The sequence below is a fragment of the Malaya genurostris genome, chromosome 3, assembly GCF_030247185.1.
Source record: "Malaya genurostris strain Urasoe2022 chromosome 3, Malgen_1.1, whole genome shotgun sequence".
Lineage (NCBI taxonomy): Eukaryota > Metazoa > Arthropoda > Insecta > Diptera > Culicidae > Malaya > Malaya genurostris.
The window spans coordinates 292,639,733-292,663,227 of NC_080572.1; the positions used below are offsets into that span (position 1 = coordinate 292,639,733).

The following is a 23,495-nucleotide window of genomic DNA, read 5'->3' on the forward strand; positions in this document are numbered from 1 at the left end:
CTTAAGCGCCAACAATAACGGGTAATCCAAACGACTTCGACATGATTGGCATGCCATACAATGGCAGGTTGTTTTGCACCGATTTCGCCGGAGCACTTTTCCAGCACAGCAGTATGTAGTAGCATTAGTGCGAAAGGAAAAGTGACTGACTGTCTGACGCTGATGATGATGATGATGGCGATAGTGATGATAATACGATAAATCAAAGTATGTCGGACAGCTTCTCGGAACGCCAGAGAACGTCGGAGTAGGAGGATGGATGCACGGCGTCACACAGGAGATTCACCAGCCAGTAGCTTTACCACCGTCGGGCATCATCATCATCAACATCCTCATGTGTGTAACGCGCCATAAGGAGGAGAGGTCGGCGGTTCCGAAACTAACAATATTGTAACTTGTGGAAAGCTCGTTTCGCACACGTCGAGAGCGATAATACGGGACTAACTTAGTGACTGCAGTTTCGGTTCGACGTGACACGACCAATTGCGGATCCCTCAGGCGATACGTCGATGAAGTCGTAAAAGGATGAACAATGATCGAACGGTGCGGTAAAAAGTAATCCGTGACTGATTTAAAAGCTTGTCGTGTGAGCGGGTGTAAGGATGACGCTCTTTAACAAGAGCACGTTGCTCCAGTTGCTGTAGAAACGATTAAAATGTTCTTTTATGCGCTGTCTACACTAAATATTTTTATTCTAACCGGAGCCTCTACTTCGGATTGAGATTCAGAAAAGCAGTTCTGTTGTTATATTACAGTGATATAAAATTAAATTTTCATTATTTCATAAGAAAAACCCTTCTTAATCCACCTTGTGGAATTAAGTGAAAAACATTTGATTTGATACATTTGCCGCAGACACGGGACTTGAGCCCGTAACTTTTTCCCAATCGGGGAAATCGTTTTGTCAATTAAACTACCTTGCATGTGAAACACAGAATGATTGAAAAGAAGAAACCAATCAATTGTAGTCATAGTCATAGTTATAGTCACCACTCGCTGCCTGGGGGTAACAAATATAAAATTCTTTATGTCATCTAGTTCCGGGCCTAACAAAGAGAACACGATTTTTTTTTTGTTCAAAATTAACTTTATTCATCAACGTAATCTCCATCAAGAGCAACGAAATCATTCCAGCGCCGCTCTAACATTTCAATACCGCTTTTGTAGAAAGATTTATCTTTTGTCTCATAATAGGCCTTAGTTTCAGCGGTAACCTCTTCGTTCGTGCGAAATTTCTTTCCGGCGAGCATTTTTTTTTTCAGATCTGCGAACAGCCAGTAGTCGTTGGGGGCTAAATCTGGCGAATACAGTGGATGTGGGAGCAATTCGAAGTACAATTCATGAAGTTTTGTCATTTTGTTTTTATTTTTGGATTTTTGGTCAACAGCGAGCAAACGCGGCCATTGCTTCGCTTGAACGGTATTTTTTTCCATCAAGAAGCAGTGTAAAATTAAAACACGAAATTGTTTTTGATCCATTGTTCTCAAAAATAGCGTCACTCTTAGCTCAATAACTCACAAAATAATAAATAGAATATCATGAAATTTTAATAACTATCTTTTAAAGATTAACTATTGAATTAACTGTATTAACTGAACGAATGACTTCAATAAAACTAGTGCCAGTGTTAGGCCCGGGACTTTTCAACCCATGTGTTAACTGTTTCCCCCTAAAATAATACACTAGTCAGTTACGTACGATCATTGCACAGTGGTCCGAAACGGGAAATTAGCGTGACATAAATATTTTCACTGTTAAATATCAGTTTTTTGTAGTTCACAAAAGTTGTTTGTAATCAAATGGCGCTCTTTTTAATGTAAAAAGTTACTTGGGTGGTCCTTATTTAGATTAAAATCTGGAATCTAACTTTTTTAATTGAACTCACAAACGATTTCATTGTACAATAAAGTTGTAAATATTTTTATTTTGAGTCACTTTGCTGAAAAAAAGCAGCTTTCTAGCTTTTCATTTGATCGGGTTACATAAGTTTTCTCGAGTAAAATGGCTCCTGAAAAATCACTTACTTATCACTAGATGCCAGATAAAAATGCAGTTCCTGAAAGGTCATAATATAAGTAAAATTTGGAGCGCAAATTGGAAGGGTGTTATTGTTTTAAACTTTTTAATTAGTCTTAAAAATACCTTCAAAAAACTCAGAAACATTGCATAACTCTTAAACGCCCTAACGTATCAACATACTTCCTTCAGCAAAATAATAGTTTCAAACTAGCCCTACAAGTGTTCAATACATTGTCTTTTCGAGAAATAAGACACACAAAAACTACAGACGAAAATGGATTTTTTGTTGAACAATTTTGAAAAATTCATTACCAAAATAACTGTTTCAATTGATTTTGATTCCGTTATCGCAATGATGGTATCGTTAGCATTCAAAATAAAACACAGGACAACATTATTGTATTCAAATTTTTCAAATGCTAATTTTAGTACCGTGGTTCATAAAAAGTATATTAAGTGTATTCCTAATACCACTAGCAAAATCAAAGGTAACTAGAATTCGATAGAACCACATTCGATCGCAAAATCGATACGACGTTATTCAGAATAATGGCGACTATATTTTCGAGTTTATACGTTTCGTCTTCGATTCATCAGTGCATTAGCAATTTATGTTGGACTGCTGGTGCAACCTAGCAGTCCATCATAAACCGACAGGCTCGACATGAACTGTAAACGCATCGATGAGTCGCAGATGAAAATTTAAAAAGATAGAAAATGGTTGTATACAAGAAGCACAACCACAGTTATAACAAATCAAATCGCCTGAATGACATGGATAAATAAGCCAGGTATGTTCACTTTGAACGGGATGTTTCAGCAAGCTACAAACAAAAAACAACTATTCTTAATTCACCTAGTGGTGTAATAATGCCTTTCTCTTGTCATTGACTCAGTCTTATTAAACCGGTTTTGCTCATAATGATAAATCCTAACACGAATTTGGGATCTTTGTTGATACAAATTCATTGCGATTGATTCGGTTAGATAACACAAGTATGCGTCAGTGCTCACGTCTAAAACCGGCAACATTCCTCAAACCAAATGTATTGAAAATAATTAATTTGAACTTCTGATTCCGGAGCCATCATTGGTCAAATCTGATAAAACTGTTCGGATAGAAAAAAGTGCTATTTGTCGGTTCCGTTATTCGTTTGCTTGTTCCATCTGACAATAAAAGTCTTAATGAATATAAGGTCAAGTTATAAAATCGAGGATTGCGACGCTTTCTGAACAAACTTATGCGGATGATTCACCAAAATCGAATAAGTTTTCAACTAGGGAGAAATATTCGAACACACGCTGCAATAGGTTCGTTGGCTCCAAACGATGTCCGATGGAATCTTCGTTGTAGCAAACCTGTTGATCGTAGAGTTGGTTGTGAAACCCGGAGTCGATTTCACCGTTGATAGTCTTCGCCACAAACGCAGCTTGTTGAATCTTCTTTCGTCGTTCCAGGGTGTCAAGACCTAACAGGCGACATCGATCAGGGTACGGTGGCAGATCCAAGGGATTTCGCCAGGGAAGATCTCTTAGCGCAATCCGCAAGGTCCAAACGAGTTTATATGGACCCCATACCAAACTGGCATTTTTCAGCAATGGTCGCACTAAGGAACAGTATAACGCCTTCAAACAATGTGGATCCTTGAAATCTCTGCTGATTTTAGCTACGAATCCGAGTTGTTTCGTTGCCATAGATATTAAAGCAGAACGATGCTGATTAAATGTGAGTTTTTCATTCAATACAACACCAAGGTCGTTAACACGGTCAACTCTCGTAAGTGTTTGTCCATCAATTTTGTAGTCGAAGATTAATGGACGAAGTATTCGGTGAAATGTAATTACTTGACATTTGACAATGCTGATCACATGATGGTTTCGTCGACACCATGCGACAAATTCATCTAGCAGTTCTTGAAGATGGACGCAGTCCTCATAATTACGAATTACTAAGTACAGATTTAAATCGTCGGCGTAGATCAGCTTGCATCCAAAACCAAGTAGCGAAGCAGCATCGTTGAAAAACAGTGCGAACAGAAGGGGATCCATATTATTGCCTTGCGGAACTCCTGATTTATTCGTAAACGGGGATGAAACTGAGGGTCCCAATTGTACACGTAGAACTCTACCACACAAATAGGAACTCAACCATTCAACGAACTTGTGCGATGCACCAAGTCGCATCAGTTTACATAATAGAATTCGGTGGTCTATAAGATCAAATGCCGCTTTTAGATCGGTGTATACTGCATCAATTTGTACCCTTTTCTCCATCCGCGAAAAGCAGGTCGAGATAAAATCGAGCAAATTTGTACTAACGGATCGTTCTGGCATAAATCCATGCTGATCGGTTGATATATAACTTTTTGTACGAGAAAAAACAACAGAGCTGACAACTATTTCGAATAGCTTGGAGGCAGCAGATAGGCTCGTAATACCATGATAATTTCTCACGTCCTTTCGATCACCGTTTTTTGTAGATTGGAAACATGAACGATTGCTTCCATATCGTTGAAAATGTACCATGCCCGAACGATTTGTTGAAAACGTAACCTAATGGTTCGAGCAGAGCAGTTGCACAGCGAGTATAAACGACAGATGGAATTCCATCAGGTCCAGCCGAGTACGAACTCTTCAGTTTCTTTGCGCAGCACTGATCATTTCGGGAGTGATTATGAATGTACGCAAATCCACCAAGTTTTCAGGAACATATGTTGCGGCGACTTCAGCTTCGACGTTGGAGGCCACTTTTTCAGTAAACACGGAAGCGAAGAATTTAGCAAACAACTCACATGAGTATGAGTTTGATGCAGACGTCACACCGTCAAAACAAACGTTCTGAGGAATGATTGAACATTTTCGTTTCGAATTCATAAAGTTCCAAAAATTTCTTGGGTTCCTACGTAGGTCCGTTTGAACTCGCATGACGTAAGCTCTATATAAACCGGCATTAAATTTGCTATATTCATCATTCGATTTCATCGTATTATAATCGAACTTGATCAATAATCTAATAGTACCTTTCAAACGAGCCAAAGCTTACTGAAATCGGTTAAGGATCAAATGTGTTGTGATTTATATATATCGTACATTTTACGTGGTACGTATGTCATAGATCTATGTATTTATGTATGCAGTGCAACCAGTTTATCAAAATGGCTTGAACGATCGAGCTTTAAAATAATCTTTTTTAGCGATGTTAAGCCTGACTTTTTGAATGAAGTATCAGTTTTGATCAATTTTTTCACCAGTTTGACGGAAAAATTGCTTACATTTTATGAATGTAGATTTTAATCCCTAATAAGAAAGTTAGCTATACTCTTTTTTATTTTCTGTTTAAAAAGCAGTTTTCCGGAAAAATGAATAGTTTTACTACAACCTTCCATGTTTATTGCCTTTCACGTGTTATATTAAAGGTTTATATTTTGCGGGATTACTAATAAAAACTACGTAAATCTTTATTTCGCAATAATTTCTGCAAGAGAAAATCCATATAGGAATGTGTTCGTTGCTAATCAAATGAGTTAGTGGAAGTAAGCTGAAACTGAAATAATTTTACTCGAGCAGTTTTCATGAAAACGGAAGAGTTTTAAACTAAGATTTTCACTCTCCTTGAATTGAAAATCAAAGCAGAATGAACTGATTTGTTTATTTTTCAACCATATGGGAGATTTATTGATAAAAATCAGAAAAAAAAAAAACAAAGGAATTTGTTTTTACGCACACATTGTTTACATTATTCATACGTTAGCAAAGTGTCTTGTTCCTTAAGTCATTTCCGAGAAAAATTAGCGTATAGAAAAAAGAGCGGCTTACCGGCTATGTCTTCTTTATGATCACATCTCCGGAAATCGGTTCAGTTATCTACGAGAAAATATATCTTAGAAAGGCACACACACACACACACACACACACACACACACACACCGATATTTTCCGATCTCGTCAAGCTAAGTCGAATGGAAGGGTCAGGTGTTCCAGCTATTGGCTTTCTATAGAGAAAGACAAAAAACCTCAAGCTATTTTGCTCTTTCCTGAGTACTTAAGTAAGAAATAGAAATAGAGTGAGAAGACCAATGTGCGTCATGGACAAAGAGATATATTGGAGAGAAGTTACTAATCCTGAAACGGCTAGGATTGAAATGCGTTCGAGGTACCTTTCAAACCTTGTGTTGATCGGAAATACCTTTCTAGGTTGCGAAACCCCAAACCGGAAAAAGAATGCAGCTTTGAATTTCATTCATTCTTTTTCTTAGTCTGATTTTGTTCGCTTAGGCAATGCTAATAAAATGAAGTAAATGTTAACAACCTAAACTACAAATACACGAATCTTCTTAAGTTTTATCCTAGTCTCCGGAATGGCTCACGTCAGTTGCATATACATATTCCTTCATATGTTGCGTTGTGTCACGACAGCTTGTATCTTTGTACAGCGTTAGTAACGTATGAATTTCAGCTTGGCTACATGCCAGTTTTTTGATAACCCGTTCAGTTCGGTGGTAACTATCAACAAGTCCTATCGTAACAAGTTGATGACATCAAAAAGGCTTTTATTATTAATAATAATTTTACTATTATTTTCTGTACAATGTAAAATAAAAAGCCGGTTCTACACAACTCGAATCTGGAAATGTGGGACTGTTTATAAACAACGTAGACTCATCATATGAAAAAGAAATTCATAAAGGTCTAAATTTCCCTACGACGAGAGAGGAGGAGTCTAGTCCAAAGTCAATGTAGTCTCACTGTTATTTTAAAAATTTTAGATGAAATTGAGCTGCGTGATTCAGCCAATCAAGACAACAAAGTTTTTGATTTTTTTTGTTATGACGTGAAGTCGTCATCTGCTTAGTTTTACCCAATGGAAGATTGATTCGAAAAAGGTAATTGATTGAAACGGCGGAAGGTTTTTTTTTAAATATGCCTCCCAAAGGCTAAACTTGAATCTGCAAACTTTTTCCGTTCCGTAAATTTTTTATTTGAATTACTTTACGAGGAAACACGTTTACTTTCTTATCGTTTATCTTGTAAAGACGTTTTCGATTCATTGTATCTGCTGCTTGGTCATCTCGATGAACTGAGAATTCATGAAAGCTTTTCAAAGGTGTCAACGAATAATGGAAAAACCTACGAGACTACAAAAATTCTCAAGAACTGGTGGTTTATAAACGGTCTCTAATAATTTGAAAGAATAAATGAAATTTTATCAGATAACAGGTATAGCGTGATGGTTTAGTCGATGACTTTCACGCAACCCGTCTGGGTTCGATTCCCAACCCCGCGCATATAGGGTCAGAAAGTTTTTCCAGCACGAAAAGGCGAATAATCTTAAGGTTAAAACCTCTATAATCGGAACCAAAACAAAAACTAGTTTTACTTTTAATGTTGAATCTTTTTACATACTTAAATTTTGTTACTAACTTAAAACTTTCTATCAATTTCAGTCCTTACTAATATTGTTCATTTTTTTTTATTTACAGGTATGTTCACAGACGATTAGAATATGTAATGAGAAAGTCCCAACTATTTTATTTCGGTTTGTTTCTGAGAATTTCGAATGAGTCTGTAAGTAGATGCTTTTCAAATAGTGACGAGCAATTACTCAAATAGTTAAATTAAATAGTGATTAGCAAATTATAAGCGTTAAATAAATTATCAAAATTCTTGATACGTGGTTTTAAGGATGCAGATCGATTCCGAGCGGCTTCTAGGAGATGTCAAGAAGAACAACAAAATTAACATCCTCAAACAATGTACGCAATTACATAAAGGTTCAATTAAACCTTTTCATAAACCGAAAGAAGGAGACCGGATGTTCTATTAGTCTCAGGAATATTTTTCAATTGCTTACGGAAATGCACTAACGAGGATGGCCAATTATCTTCGACGCTCAGCAACTTCAGATCTAAATATTTCTAAATAGTATAGGTAAAAGTAAAATTCACAATCTATCTTGAATCACCACTATAAGTCGCGCATGGTGAAAAGTAAATGTATTCATCATGTTGATATGACGGAATCAGTAAACTATTTTAAACTATGAGATGTTGCAACTGGGCGTGACAATGATTGTGGATATCGCTAACTTCATGTGATGCGTTTAAACCTCGAAGTAACTGTAATTTGCGAACCATATCGAAGCATCGACAAGATGGTCAAAATTTACTGTCATTGATTCTGGAAATAGGTTAAGTAGAAGTTTGAAAGCAACCATGAAGGTCGCGTGATTCAAGAGGATGATGACCCCAAACACTGGAGTCGCCTAAGAAAGAGGAAAATAACGTCACGACAATTTCCAGAGGCCAATTCCCAGTTCACGGGAAGTTGCAACCTGTATGCGATTTATAGCTGTTTTTACCAAGAATTCCAACCATTCTGCGGCAACTGTCCATGCACTACTCAAAACGCTAACCAATGAAAATTTATCCGGACTACTTGACACAAAAACATGACTCGGTCTGGTTCTAAGATTCCGATGAAGTTGAAAATTACAAGAACCTCGTTCTGTGCAGAGTCTAAGTGTTTCGAGAAACGGAATTCTGTTACCCAGGATTAAAGCGTTAACTAGTTCAAGAAAGCATTGTGACTACAAAACTTAATACTGAAGGTACAGTAAGGATAATCCGGGTTCCGGAAAAGCTTACATACATAGTAAGCAATCTATTTGAAGTAAATCCATTAAAATAAAAGTTTGGTAAGAGAAATCAAAGATCTTAAAATGGACTCAATGTATCACGAATGCAGAGATATTTCTAACAAATTTAAGCTTGTTCGTGTCGACCGACCAAGAGCAAAACAAAATCGCCTAAAAGTTATGTCTTGATGCTGAACGTCAACAATCCCGTCCGAATAAGAGAATTGGAAGCTCAGTCAAGGCAAAGAAAAGTGACTCCGAATGTCTTATTGATGATCTGGACAGTGGAAACGAATTGCGGGTCACAAACTTGATTAACATTAAAAATGGAATCCGAAAGCTCTGATTAGTATATTATTTTAAGAGTACAATAAATAAAGTCTGTTATTTAAGTCTAAGTCATACCCCCTCGAACATAGGTTCAATGCTAAGGTACGTAAACATTCATTTATTTATTCATTTATTGTCAGTTTAGAAACGTATGTATTATTCGTTATCCTGTATTATATGAATTTTTGAATTTTTGAATATATGAATTTTATATTTGAAATCTGGACAGACCGGTAACCGGGAGAATACAATCTAATTACTTCAGTTCAAACTGTTGCGAAGTTTTCTTATAGGATTATCGGATATTATTATCGGATCGGATATTTATATGAGACAGGACAACCAGAGACACTTACACTGTAAATCGATTTTACTTCTTTTTAGGAGAAATCGCACATTGTTGAGCTTTTCTATGAGTTATCCAAAATTAAGTATAAAAAACAAAACTGTAACTGGTAAATCTTTTACCGAAACTCATCAAATTATGAAACAAGTTTATGGCAATGATTGTCTATACCGTAGCCGTTTTCATGAGTGGTTTTAACGTTTTCAAGAGCGACGGAAGGACTTGGATTGCGACAAACGTTCGGGCCGGCCAAAAGATGTTTCGAACGAAAAAAGGCGGGTGGGTAATGTCAGAGACATAACTGGATGTCGTGAATACGAAAACAACTGACATGTTCCTTAACACTTCCGAATATCAATTAGTTGATCAATTGTATGAATTATGCAAGCATTCCCGTTTTCCACATTTTTCGCAAAAACAAAGAAGGCTTCACTTGATCTCGATTACTGTGAATTTCACACAGCGAAAAGTGCAAAACCAAACTGTTCTAGATTTGCACTACACTGAGGATATTTCCTTTCGATTTGCGAACAACAAATCCTAATAATTCTTCAGAAAACTTTTAGAGCCATTACAACGGCTGATTTTGTGTAATGCTCTCCACCGTTGCTTTTTCATCCATGCAAGTGACTGGCAGATGTGACGTAATCGCTCTTGTCAGAAGCGAAACTAGCTTTGCAAACGGCACAAAATACATCTGTTCGCATTGGCGATAGAATCCAAACTGATCCAATTTTTGTTAGGAGCTTTCTTTTTATTGGATTTCGTTTGTAGCTTTTTCACTAATGGGCGGTCCTAACGGTTATAAAAATAGCCGCATACAGAATTTTAATGTCGATTATTTCATTTCGGATTTGCATTTAATTTAAAGAAAATATCAGGATACTGTACGGGACATTCCTGTCTTTCAGAAGACCAAATCGTGGAACTCACTACGATATTCACCACTTGTCGGAACATTTTTCTCGAACGATTTGTTGTACAGCAGCAGATATTTTGTTTTCTTCCTCAGAACGCGTTCTAATTGGCTGGTGTTGACATGGGTCAAATGAGACAGGTTTTTCAATAGTGTACTATTGAAGTACTTCAATGCTTTTGCTGTACACGTTTAAGTTGAAAAATTTCTATTCTATTGGTAGTTAGATTATATAAATCCTTTCAAAGATCACTGAGCTATGAGCTTTAAAAATACGAGCAAGGCAGACGCGCCTTATGGATTATCCCCTTTGATACTCGTTTATACCAAACATTTAAGAAAAGTTTACTTTTGAATTATTTGAGATTATATCACATAACTGATAATTTTATCATAAAATTGTGATCATATTTCCGATGGCGTGTAGCAAAAATTGTGTTGATTCGTTAGATACAACAAGATATATTCACGATTAAAAACTTATCTCTCTCTCAGAGGGTAAATTTTGAAAAGGCACCCCATAGTAAAGTAATTCGTATTCACGACAAAACACGAAAATTGTGCGTGAATTCATTGATGTCTGTGTGTTTGTTGTACTAACCTTTCTCGGAGATGGCTGTACCGACTTTCACAAACTTAGATTTAAACAACAGGTCTTATGGTCCCAGAGCTCGCTATAGAATTTTATCTTTATCCGACTTTCGCACTAAGTTTCCTCGGAAATTTCTTAACCGATTTTTACAAACTAAAAAAAAAGTCTCCAAAAAAGTTGACCCAGATCCTATTTTTGGTTCCGGTATTATAGCGCGATAAGTGAAAATTTTTGAATTTCATTTTTTCAAAAGTGATGCAAATTTTTATAAAATTTACTGGCAAATTCCTCTAGTTGGCAGACCTTGTTAGATAATGGATATAAAAATCTATTTTGGGACTAGTCCTCGGTTTTCGCTTCCGATCGCACAGGTACGTAATAGTGAAAAAAAAGCTTCAAAATTGGAACTCATTTCGATTTCACAGTAACGGTTAAACCGACTTTCACAAATCATGATTCTAATTAAAGCTCTCAGTGTTTTAAAAGATCCTGTGCGATTTCATCCAGATCCGACTTCCGTTTCCGAAATTATAGGTCAATGGGTATCAAAACATTCCACTTGGCATACAAAATTATGTAAACCGGGTACGCATCGGTACGTGCTGGCACGGAAGAATAAAACATCACCGCCTAACACACAGCGTGGTTTGTTCGACTTTGTATAGCGTGCAGGATTTCCACATTTAAAGCTATATTAACTTGACATAACTGTTTACAAATCGAAAAGGTTATGGTAGTTTATATCTAAACAAAGTTTTCGATTTTATTCAAGTTTGAAAAAAAATCCTGACAGAATCTTCTAGTGATTCTTACCAACAACTATTCATTAAACCTTAAACGACTTGAAACATCATTTTTCCCTATTTTTCGCTATCTACTCATCAATCCCGTACCGAAAAGATTCATTATGATACGATTTAGCCCACTGAAATCTTTAAAAAAAAATCTTCTATTACATGAGCCAACTTGGATTGTCTTGCAAAGCTCAGTACGATACCATTTACAAACATGGTCGCAAACATGAACCTTAGGGATCCAAGTCTAATATCGTTTTCGTTTATTGATCAGAGCAGCCCGAGAGCTGACCCAGAGTCGCTCAAACAACTTTTGAGATGTTTGTTTTAGCAACCTGGAGTCGCTCTAGATGGGACTTCAATTACGTAGTTTCGCTCTGAAAATTTTCTCGGGTCGCACCACGACATCCATGCGAGTTTGTTTATTTTTTTTCTTTTTTCTATGATTTGTTGTTTAGGGCGCGTACCACGTGTTCATTTTACTCGGAATCAGAGTCGCCCGCGTGTAGGTTCAAAAACGAAAACGGTATAAATCATAGACTGATAGGAGACAGCTTACAAACTGTTCAAAATTTTGCAATTGAACGGAAAAGTTCCTTCGAACACAAATGCAAACCGATAACGAATTATGTTTGAACCTGTACGGTCTTGGTAGCTATTTCCCTCAATCTCAATCGCGGGATGATTTATGGTTTTGCAACCTGGTCAGGCCATCATCCATCACCGCCGCCGAGACGCAGAGTAGTCATTCGAAACACCTTCACCTCGACAGCTCCCTGTAAATAACTTCGGTCAAATATGCACATACCAATCAACCCCGTCCCGATGATCACCTGTAATTCTTCTTCGATCATCCTGCTTCGTCGAAGGATTGTTGGGCCACACCAGTTCGAAATTCAGGGCAGCACGAGACGTGAATAATGCATCATATTCAACCATCCCTTCGGAAGATACACGGCACCGAAACTGCTGGAACTTTCCATCGCAACTTCCTTGACATCAGTCCGATGCGTATGGAAATACACCGCGGCAATGAACTGCCAGATTTCATCGCCAACTATGATCGGTTTTAAATAGAGCATTGAAATGGCAAACACTCTTAGAGCAAATTCAGCAACTGCAAGATTCATATGGGTGGTCTATAATGTAAATGAAACTGAAACAAACGTATCCCCAGCAATTCGTTTTAGTTTTATTTATTCGACCAGTTCTACTGTCAAATTTAAAACTGGTATACATTGCCGTTCTATTTTTTCTATATTTGAAACACAGATAAAACGCTGCTGGGGCTGCCAGTTTATATTTCTAGATTTAAATTTTAAAACTGACATTAATTATGCATCTAGAACTAGAACACTCCTGAATATGCCCTTACCAGCTGCTACCTTATTTTGAGTAGAAATTACTTAAACCAGACTAACGAGTGGTGACCTTAGTTTTCAGGTAAATGGCAGATTACACAAAGTGTTGTCATGGCAACTTTCTTTTTCTTTTTCTATCTAATTTTAGGTAGCTCATAGAAGCAATTTCTTCTCAATAAAACTCGATTTTCAGTAAAGGTATCAAACTGAAGTTTTTTCAAGAAGATCACATAATAATATCGTTTTCGCTTGAAACCAAACCAAACCCAGTTTCCACCCTAACTGCTGTCAAACCCATTTGTTTGAAACCAGTTTCAAACCTAGTTTCAACGTCATTGAACTGAAAATCCAGTCAGTTTCGAACCTGATTCTTCTTATACCGGGTTTTCTCTCACTCTCTTTGCCATGTGCGAGCCCAACACAGTTTTGAATTGAAGATTGTATCAATTTTTAACGGAATCCGCTTACTAGTATTATGTGACATTACTTCTAAAGATTTTTTACAAGTGAGTCTACACAACTCATTAATACTAAACAGGGGAGGACGTATCGAGACCATTTCGTAATTTTTGTTTTTATTTTGAGTCCTTTGAAATTCCGTTTTCTTTCTGATGAAACAACATCTTGAACAAATTGGTATATACGGAATCGAGGGTCGATTTTTCTTGTAATTTTTTATTTGGCTCAAGTTTTGCGTATGCATTCTTTATCAGACAATTTGCATCATAAGTTTGCCTTTACTTTTAAAAAGGAACTAATCAAAAATGCCTTGAAAATTGGCAATGATATATATCTCCGCAACGTTGGGTCCGATCGATTTGGTATCTCCTGCAATGTTTTAGGTATGGGTATTTTTCAGATATTATTTTTTTATTCTCAGAACTGGAGTAGTATTTTATTTTGGACTCCAGCTACAAAATATCAAAAGATTTAAAAAAATTGAAAATACTTTTCTGGATATATTTAAAATTCAAGTGTTATTTTTAATGTTAAATTTACCGGCACTAATTTTTTTACATAGTATTTCATATTGCAGAAGGTACTAAGCATATCGTACGCAATGTTTTCGGGATATATATTATTGAACATTTTCAAGGGTTTTTTTTACCTTCTCAACAGTAAGGCTAGAGTTAAAATGGCTAACTTGTGATGCAAATTATTTCGTTTGGCATTAATAACACTTATGTAAAATTAGATCCAAATAAAAAAATAAAAAAGTAAAATTTAAAAACAAAATCTGCCATTTGCGGTGGAATTTCTGTACTGCATAAAGCTTGGCCGGTCATATTTATGTGAGAAATCGTTCTCAATAGGATTCACAACGTCTTAATTAAAATGATTAAAACTGATTTAAATGAAACTTACAGATCGCAGATAATTATACTTGTATAAAAATTATGAAAAAAAACTATCCGTTGATGTTTATACCATTTTTAAAAATAATTGAATGTTTCTGGACCTTTGAAAAATCGGAAAAATAGCATAATACAAGAATCTAAATACGTCGAAAAATTCGTGGACCAGCAATTATTTTGAAACTTACGATGCAAAGTATGACTCGCGGTATGTGTTTTGTCGTGAATACGACTTACTTTACTATGGGGTGCCTTTTCAAAATTTACCCTCTGAGAGAGTGATAAATTTTTGATCGTGAATATTTATTGCTGTATTTAACGAATCAACATATTTTTTGCTACATGCGATCAGAAATATGATCACAATTTTATGATAAAATATTGAGTTGTGTGACATAATCTCAAATAATTCAAAATTAAACTTTTCTGAAATGTTTGGTATAAACGAGTATCAAAGGGGATAATCCATAAGGCGCGTTTGCCTTGCTCGTATTTAAAGCTCAAAGCCCAGTGATCTGTGAAAGGATTTATATAATCTAACGAAATTTTTCATCTTAAGCGTGTATAGAAAAAGCATTGAAGTATTTCAATAGTACACTATTGAAAAACCTGTCTCATTTGACCCATGTCAACACTAGCCAATCAGAACGCGTTCTGAGGAAGAGAACAAAATATCTGCTGCTGTACAACAAATCGTTCGAGAAAATGTTCCGAAAAGTGTTTAATATCGTAGTGAGTTCCACAATTTGGTGCTTCTGAAAGGCAGGAATGAATCCCGTACAGAATCCGGATAGTTTCTTTCAATGAAATGCAAATCCGAAATGAAATAATCGAAATTAAAATTCTATATGCTGCTATTTTTATAGCCGTTAGGATCGCCCATTAGTGAAAAAGCTACAAACGAAATCAGGTAAAAACAAACCTCTCAACAAAAATTTGGATTCTATCGCCACTGCGAGCAGATGTATTGTGTGTCGTTTGCAAAGCTAGTTTCGCTTCCGACAAGAGCGATTACGTCACAGCTGCTAGTCGTTTGCATTGGTGAAAAAACAACGGTAGAGAGCATTACACAAAATCAGCCGTTCTAATGGCTCTAAAAGTTTTCTAAAGAACTATTAGGATTTCTTCTTCGCAAATCGAAGGTAAATATCCTCAGTTTAGTGCAAATCTAGAACTGTTCGATCAGATTTGTGCACTTTTGGCTGTGTGAAATACACAGTAATCGAGATCAAGTATGTCTCCACCCGCCTTTTTGATACGCACCAGGTGTTTCGAAGCGCGCATTTGTCAACGTGCACTAGGGATGGTACTCGGAAGGCAAAGTATCGATACCTAGGGTATCGGGATACCGAATTTTGTGTATCGATACAGGGTATCAAAAGGCAATAAAGTATCGATACCTGTAAGTATCAATTGATACTTGCGCAGCAATCATTTCGAAATAAAATAAAATGGTCGATTGTGGCGTTATTCTATGATGTATAGGAAGGTTTTTCTAAAAATTTGTTGTGACTTTTGGTCCACGTCAAAGAATTTCCGCAAGCCACTTTGTGTTGGAGCCATATCATATCATTTCTTATTTTCTCAAAAATTTCAAATTTTTATGTCGATACACGGATACTGCACTAAAAGCTAATTCCTATCAAGCATTATGGGGTTTCGTTGGTTTGTGCAATAAGCACATATTTTGATTCTATTTCTTCGCGTTCCGCCTTCGGCTCATCAGTGCTAAGCTAGAGGTTTAAATTGAACTACTAGGCGTGAGATGGTAGCTCAATTTGAGCTTCTTTATGCACTGATGAGACGAAGGCATAACGCGACGAAACAGAAACAATTCATATGTTTATTACGATGGGACCGGGGACGAACGGAACGGAAGCACCAAGCTGTTCCATTGGGGGGCGGATATAGCGTGATGGGTTAGTCGATGCCTTTCACGCAGCAATTTTTTCTGGCCCGAAGAGGCGAATGACCTTAAGGTTAAATCCTCTATAATTGAAACAAAAAAATGCTCCGTCGTAATGGGAATTGACTTTAATCCGTTGCGATACTGTAAGTATCGAGACCAAAAGTATCGATTCTTGGAAGAAAGTATCGATACCTCAAAGTATCGACTCGGTATCGGACATCTCTAACGTGGCACGCGATTCACAACTCCCGGTGGTTGTGAACTCACTTCGTCCGCGTCCCTTGACGCAATTTTTTCCAAGTAACGATTCACCAACAATACTATCGTTTTTCATGAGTTAAGGTGAAATGTAGCGGAATGCGAAAATCGCGTTTTTGATCAAATATTCAAAAACTAGACCGATTTTCGAAAAACCAAAAACACTTAAGTTTTCGAAATCAAATTTATCATAACTAAGTATTCTTAGAATTTTGAAATTTTGCTTTGCCGAGCTGTGATTGGTTTTTGAAATTTATAAATATAAACATAAACATAAGTTTACATAAACTTTTCCGCATTTTTTTTTATTGCTTGCGCGCTGCTGTTTCGTATTGAGGTTGTGTGAGAAATGCACGGTGGGCACGGTGGCATTATATCATGTGCAAAAATTACATATAAAATAATGACGCGAATTTATGCAGCATTGGGTTTTGTGTTGAAATAAAAACGAGTTGAATACAATAAAATGGTTATTGTAAGAAATCGTTTATTTTCTATATAACTGTCATTTATAATGCTATTAATGTCCAATTCTGTTGAGTTCAATGCATTGATGTTGCTGAAGCAATAAAGCTTGGTTGTGGAATATCGTATAACAGGTATTATTTTAGATTGTAGCAATTTTTATAGCAAAACTATAACTTCATCATTGACAAGCTACTGAATGAAATGAATACAAGCCGAGTATTATCGTTTATTAACCTGTGATACAAACAATGTGATAAACATTGAGGGTCAGCTTCGAGCCAGTCAGCATGGAAAACTTATTGGAATTCATTGGTTTTTCAATTATTATGAATACAATTAATCAACGCTTGATTTTCCTTTCAAAATCGATTGAATAATAAGGAACTACGAAATAACTTTATATTTAATTTCGTGTCCCAAATATGTGCTTAAGAAAAGATTCACTAAATAATTTTAACTGCATGGTATGATGAGCTATTAGTTATAATTGGAATGTATTCTAATAATGTAATCTATGAAAATATTAAACTATTGATGGTTTCTGGCACTTGAGGCCAGAGGCTGTTTGGTCTTCGGTTCGTTATCGTTGAAACAGACATTTCTAGACTCATCATGCTAAATAAATCCGAAAGTCGCTTCCGAAAAAAGGTAATGGTGAATACTTTTACGTAAATTCTATCTCATCGGCGGAAAGTTCTTGTTTCTATGTGTCCGTTTTTCTTGGTATGCTTTGTGCGACGGTTCGTTCAACTGAAGCGGATAAAATTTTGCGCGCATTTTATGACGCTACCTTTCACCTTAATATCTCATTGCAAACTAAAATTGTGTTGCAATTTTATCATCGTATACGTCCAAACCTCCGTTTACGAACTCTTGTTTTACGTTACCTCTTTTTACATAACTCTTTTTACGAACCAAATCCCAAATAATGTAACCTTTTTTAACGAACCAAAGCCCAAAAAACGTAAACTTTTTTCACGAACCTACTTCGTAAAGAGAGTTTTTTGCATACAACGAAAATGATTTCCAGCTCATTTATATTCCATGGAAACTACCACAACATGGGTAATTTCGGAACGGGTTTGATGAGTAGATGTCGGAAAACGATATTGGAGGTGATTCTAAAATTCAAGATGGCGACTGTTGATTTATTTATAATCCTTGAATATTATTAACGGGTATTTTCGGAACGGATTTGATACACCCAAACCTCCATTTACGAACCTTATATATGTATGTATGTATGCTTACACACTCACTCGCTTGCGTATATGTGTATATATTTATACATATAAATGATCGCTTTTACTTCACCAATATTTATATGTATTAATAAATACAAATATTTGCACGCATGCGTACATATATTAATACATATATACATATATAAGTTACGTAAATGGAGGTTTGGGTGTAATTAGAAGTCGGAAATTTATGTGTAGACGCGTTTCAAAAATCAATATGATGAGTTTAGATGTATCGATACACCATGAAGACCATTACGATATTATTATATGCCATTTGAATAGTAAATATGGTTCAGAAAACGATTTTTGCAATCGATTTTTTACTCTAGATGGAGACTACAAGTTCATCGATATTGTTTGAACATTGTACGGTATGAATAATTTCGAAACAATCATAACAAGTAGACGTCTAAAAAGCTTATTCGAGTGCCTTGCATTATAATTTTATATTGTTGTAGTAGTATTGCATGATTTAAAAATTTTTTTTAAGGGGGGAGAGGGAGGTGTTAGGGTCTAAATGATAAAATTAATCCTCATTTTTGAGAAATTTTTTCAGAATTATCGGGCAACAAAATAAATTCAAAAGTTTTGCATGGTAAGAAGCATCTTTCGAACAGCATTTTGTAATTTTTTCGTGGAGATTTTAAGAAGTGTGCAAAATTTGAACAAAATTGGTTCAGTAGTTTTTGAATGACGATGGACACGGACTTTCAAAGCCTGCTTTCGAGAAAAACGCGTTTAAAGTTTTTTGTCTAAAAAGTCTAAAGAAACAATTTACTACTCTAGAGAGCCCGTAGAGTCTAACAGTTTCAAAAAATAATATTTTTTCTTTTGTATTCTTTTATAATGAAACATTTCAAGAATGTTTTGGTAAGTTTTTAACTCAATCGAAGCAGAAATCTTGGGCCTGTGTGCCGAGCTCCTACTTCTTCACAGTATGAGATAAGCAAAGATAAAGGCCCATAACTTGCTGCTTGAAATGTTTTACTATGAGAAAATACAAAGAAAATAATAAATGATTTCTCAAAAGTGTTAGACCCTACCCGCCCCTTAACAAAAGTTTTAATCTAACATTTAAAAGTGACGTCAAACATGAATCTTTTGTTTCAAGTCAATGTGTGTCAAGGATTTTGGTGTTACACAAATCACAGATTTTTTAGTGTACGTGATAATATCTAAATAACAGTTCGGCTGAAAAGTTCGTATCGTTTAATAGAAACACACATTTTTTTGCCAAAATTCATTTTTATTATTCAACATAATTGCCATCAGAGGCGATACAGCGATTATAGCGATCTTCCAACTTTTCGATACCATTTTTGTAGTACGATTTGTCCTTTGCCTCAAAATAGGCCTCAGTTTCAGCGATTACCTCTATATTGCTTCTAAATTTTTTACCAGCGAACATTCTCTTGAGGTCTGAGAACAGCAAAAAGTCACTGGGGGCCAAATCTGGAGAATAGGGTGGATGAGGGAGCAATTCGTTCAATTTCAGCATGGTTTTCATCGACTTGGGACACGGTGCATTGTCTTGATGAAACAAAACTTTTTTCTTCTTCAAATGAGGCCGTTTTTTTGAAATTTCGTCCTTCAAACGCTCTAATAACGCTATATAATAGTCACTGTTGATGGTTTTTCCCTTTTCAAGGTAGTCGATGAAAATTATACCATGCGAATACCAAAATACAGACGCCATAACCTTACCGGCAGATTGTTGAGTCTTTCCACGCTTTGGGTTCGGTTCATCGCGTGCAGTCCACTCAGCTGACTGTCGATTGGACTCCGGAGTGAAGTGATGGAGCCATGTTTCGTCCATTGTTATATATCGACGAAAAAAATCGGTTTTATTTCGATATAACAGCTCCAAACACTGCTCAGAATCATCAATTCGTTGTTGTTTTTGATCGATTGTGAGCTCACGCGGCACCCATTTTGCACAAAGCTTTCTCATATCCAATAATTCGTGAATAATATGTCCAACACGTTCCTTTGATATCTTTAGGGTGTCAGCTATCTCGATCAACTTCACTTTACGGTCATTGAAAATCATTTTGTGGATTTTTTTCACGTTTTCATCGGTAACAGCCTCTTTTGGACGTCCACTGCGTTCATCGTCTTCGGTGCTCATATGACCAGTACGAAATTCTGCAAACCACTTACGAATTGTTGCTTCGCCCGGTGCAGAGTCTGGATAACACTCATCAAGCCATTTTTTGGTATCGGCGGCACTTTTTTTCATCAAAAAGTAGTGTTTCATCAACACACGAAATTCCTTTTTTTCCATTTTTTTCACAATAACAAAAGTAGCTTCACTCAAAATGCAATATCTCACAAACTAATAATCAGACAGCTGTCAAATTTATACACGTATCTTTTGAAGGTTGGTACTAACTGAAAATGGTATGGATTTAATTCTAGTGGCGCCCTCTCATAGAAACGATACGAACTTTTCAGCCGATCTGTTAAGTATTGTTACTCTCATCATGACATATTTGTTATCGCTTCCAGATTTTTAGCATCAATTTATCAAATTTGTGTCGAAATTACTGAATTTGTAAGGGATCTTAAAAAATACCAATAAACCGGAAATCGCCGTCTTGGAATTCAGAAATCTCGAACATCGTTTTTCGACATCTACTCATCAAACCCTTTCCGAAAATACTTATATTGTAAGGGTTTTTAAGGAATATCAATAAACCGGAAGTCGTCATCTTGCATTTTGAAACGACCCCTTTTCTTGAACCCACGCGTACCCAGAAAAAAAAATTTCGAGAGGTATATTCATAATATAGGGAAGACCGGGCTGAATCGGACACTTTTTAGAAATTGAAAAAAAAAACATCATTGAAACTGGGTTTTTACCCAAGACATCGCTACCGCATCATCTCCAAGTGCGTTTACAAAGTCAATCCATGAATCGAAATAATAGCAGGTTTAAAAGATATTTTAGTTGTCCGGTTTAACCACGTCCCCTGTCTCCCCTAATAATTTCTTGAGTTTCGGGGGAAGGAGGGTGTTTGAACATCTAAAACACCCCCTGTATACGCGCCTGCAAATAACGTAAACTTTTTTTTACGAATCATATCCCAAATAACGTATTTTTTTATAAACTACCTCTGTTCACGAACTCCCGTTCAGTTCATAAATGGAGGTGAAAAAAAATGTTTTTCTACGCTTCTTTTGGAAAGTCATTTTAATGATCAAATAGAATTATCAAGACTAGAGCAATAAATAATGATAGTAATAACTGATCCATAATCTGAACATGTATGTATATTCCACCGCTAGACTTTTTCAATTGAATTGATTGAACTGTCGTTACATCAAAATGTATTCGAATGATTGTTAAACTTTTTTTTGTGTCATGAATTTTTGATTTTCGCTTAATTTTGCTTTCTACAGTAGAATTAGTAGAGCGATTTATGTAATACTGATCAGAATAGATTAAGCAGGAAGGGATTTGCCAACCAGCTGATCGGCCAACTTTGATCCGTTTCACACTACTGACTTGGTGGCCGACTTTATCTGGGCCAGAACGCTTTTCGAACAGGGATGAATCTTTTTCTGTTTTGTTTGTTTCAAGTCAGGAAAGTGATTACGGACAGATACACTTACTTACTCACGTGAGATTGGAAACCAGGTCGTGGATTTGTTTTTTTCCGCCACGCATTTCGCCAGCCATGATCGAAACTCGTAAGTTCAACCCAGCAGGGCCGGGAGATTTATGCTGCTGCAGCTGCCCGAAACGCGGTTTCACTGCCGCGACTGTTAATGCATATTAACGATATCGGTTTCAATTTGTCAATGCTTGCGGGCTTTCGGTAGGTCGGTTGGTTGGTATTATGCATACGCATTCATATCGGGCACCTAGCGTACCACCCCGTGAGCTATTTATTTATGTTATGCCATTTTCGTACGCGTCGTCGTCGTCGTCGTTTGAGCCCCTACTTCAGTCCTTTCACGGCTGCGGGATTTGTGTTTCAATCTCTTATCCTACATGTCCGCCCAGAAAAAAAAACCGTAGGCCGTTCGGTACCCGGTTTGTCCATAGGCAAATTTATGGGAATCTGTGCGTGTACGACCGGAGACAACCTGCAGTAGCTAACGAACAAAGGTTATTCAATTGAATTTTTATAAACTGTGACTGGAATGTCTCGTGGTATGGCTAATGTTGACAAATTCATTGGAGTTCGAATTTCCAATCGTCGTGCCTGGGTTGGAGTCAATTTTGTTTTTGTTCGTAGACACTTGAATAGTTTTAACCTCCATTAGAATCAACATCAATTGTCGCCTTTTTTGTTCCTTTAAATTTAAAATATTTTTAAATTCGTTCGATCGATTCCGAAACGTTGATGAACACAACCGTAACATTGTGTGCACTTTACTGAGATCAGATCTCATTCGGACTCCTTCAACATCGCTGTAAGTACGGTGTGTGTTCATCGAACCGAAAAAGCCACAGGTCATCCAACGCACCACACCGATCACCCAAAGTGAATGAACGTCCCTGGCCGAAAAAATTAACAGTGCTGACATCTTCGGCCACGTACAGACCCGTAATTTTTGTGCTTTTTTTTTACTTCTCTGTCGGTATTCGGTGTTGCAATCACCCCAAAACAAAACTGAAGAAACGGTTGCTGCTGGAGCGGCTAAAAGTATTCCAGTCCTCCATATATGCGGGTTTCAGTAGAGCTAATTCGTGCGATTTTACGTGTGTGCTTGGGTGTCTTTAAGCCTTCTGACAAACGAAGCCAAGCCAAGAGGTTGAACAGATTGGCGAAGAGAGAAAAAAAATGTGGTAAAATAGTTAGTCGAGGTTATGGGAAAAGTAGTTTCGCGCAATTCCCGTAAGCAGTGAAGTAGCAAACGGCAGTATTTCCAATTTGAGTTAATACCAAATAATTTCAATGTTCGGGTTGATTTCAGGAAAACCTTGGGAAAATATTTCCTCCTATTTTCCTTTGAGCAACATCGACTTTCTCTAACGTCAAATGGCTGATACTCCGAAGATTAAATGTCATAAGTGACGTAACCGACAAACTGATTCCCATCCACTCAATTTTCTCTAAGATGACTGAGCCGAATTCGAAAAAACTTATACTCGTTTGTAAGCTACTACTACTAATGGAGTAAAATATATTAATGCGAACATTTACGGTTTTAAAAATATAATCGATTAAGTGACGCAACCGACATACTGAACTTTTTGCCTTACTCATATAGAAAAGTTATGTAATCACTTTAAAAACCGACTATTAAAAATACT

General features: G+C 36.5%; 1 protein-coding gene across 4 annotated transcripts in view; it reads left to right on the forward strand.

Annotated features, from left to right (window-relative positions):
• Positions 1-23,495, forward strand: part of LOC131434845 (ecdysone-induced protein 74EF) — an 854,531-nt gene that overhangs the window by 301,800 nt on the left and 529,236 nt on the right. The window lies entirely within an intron of this gene.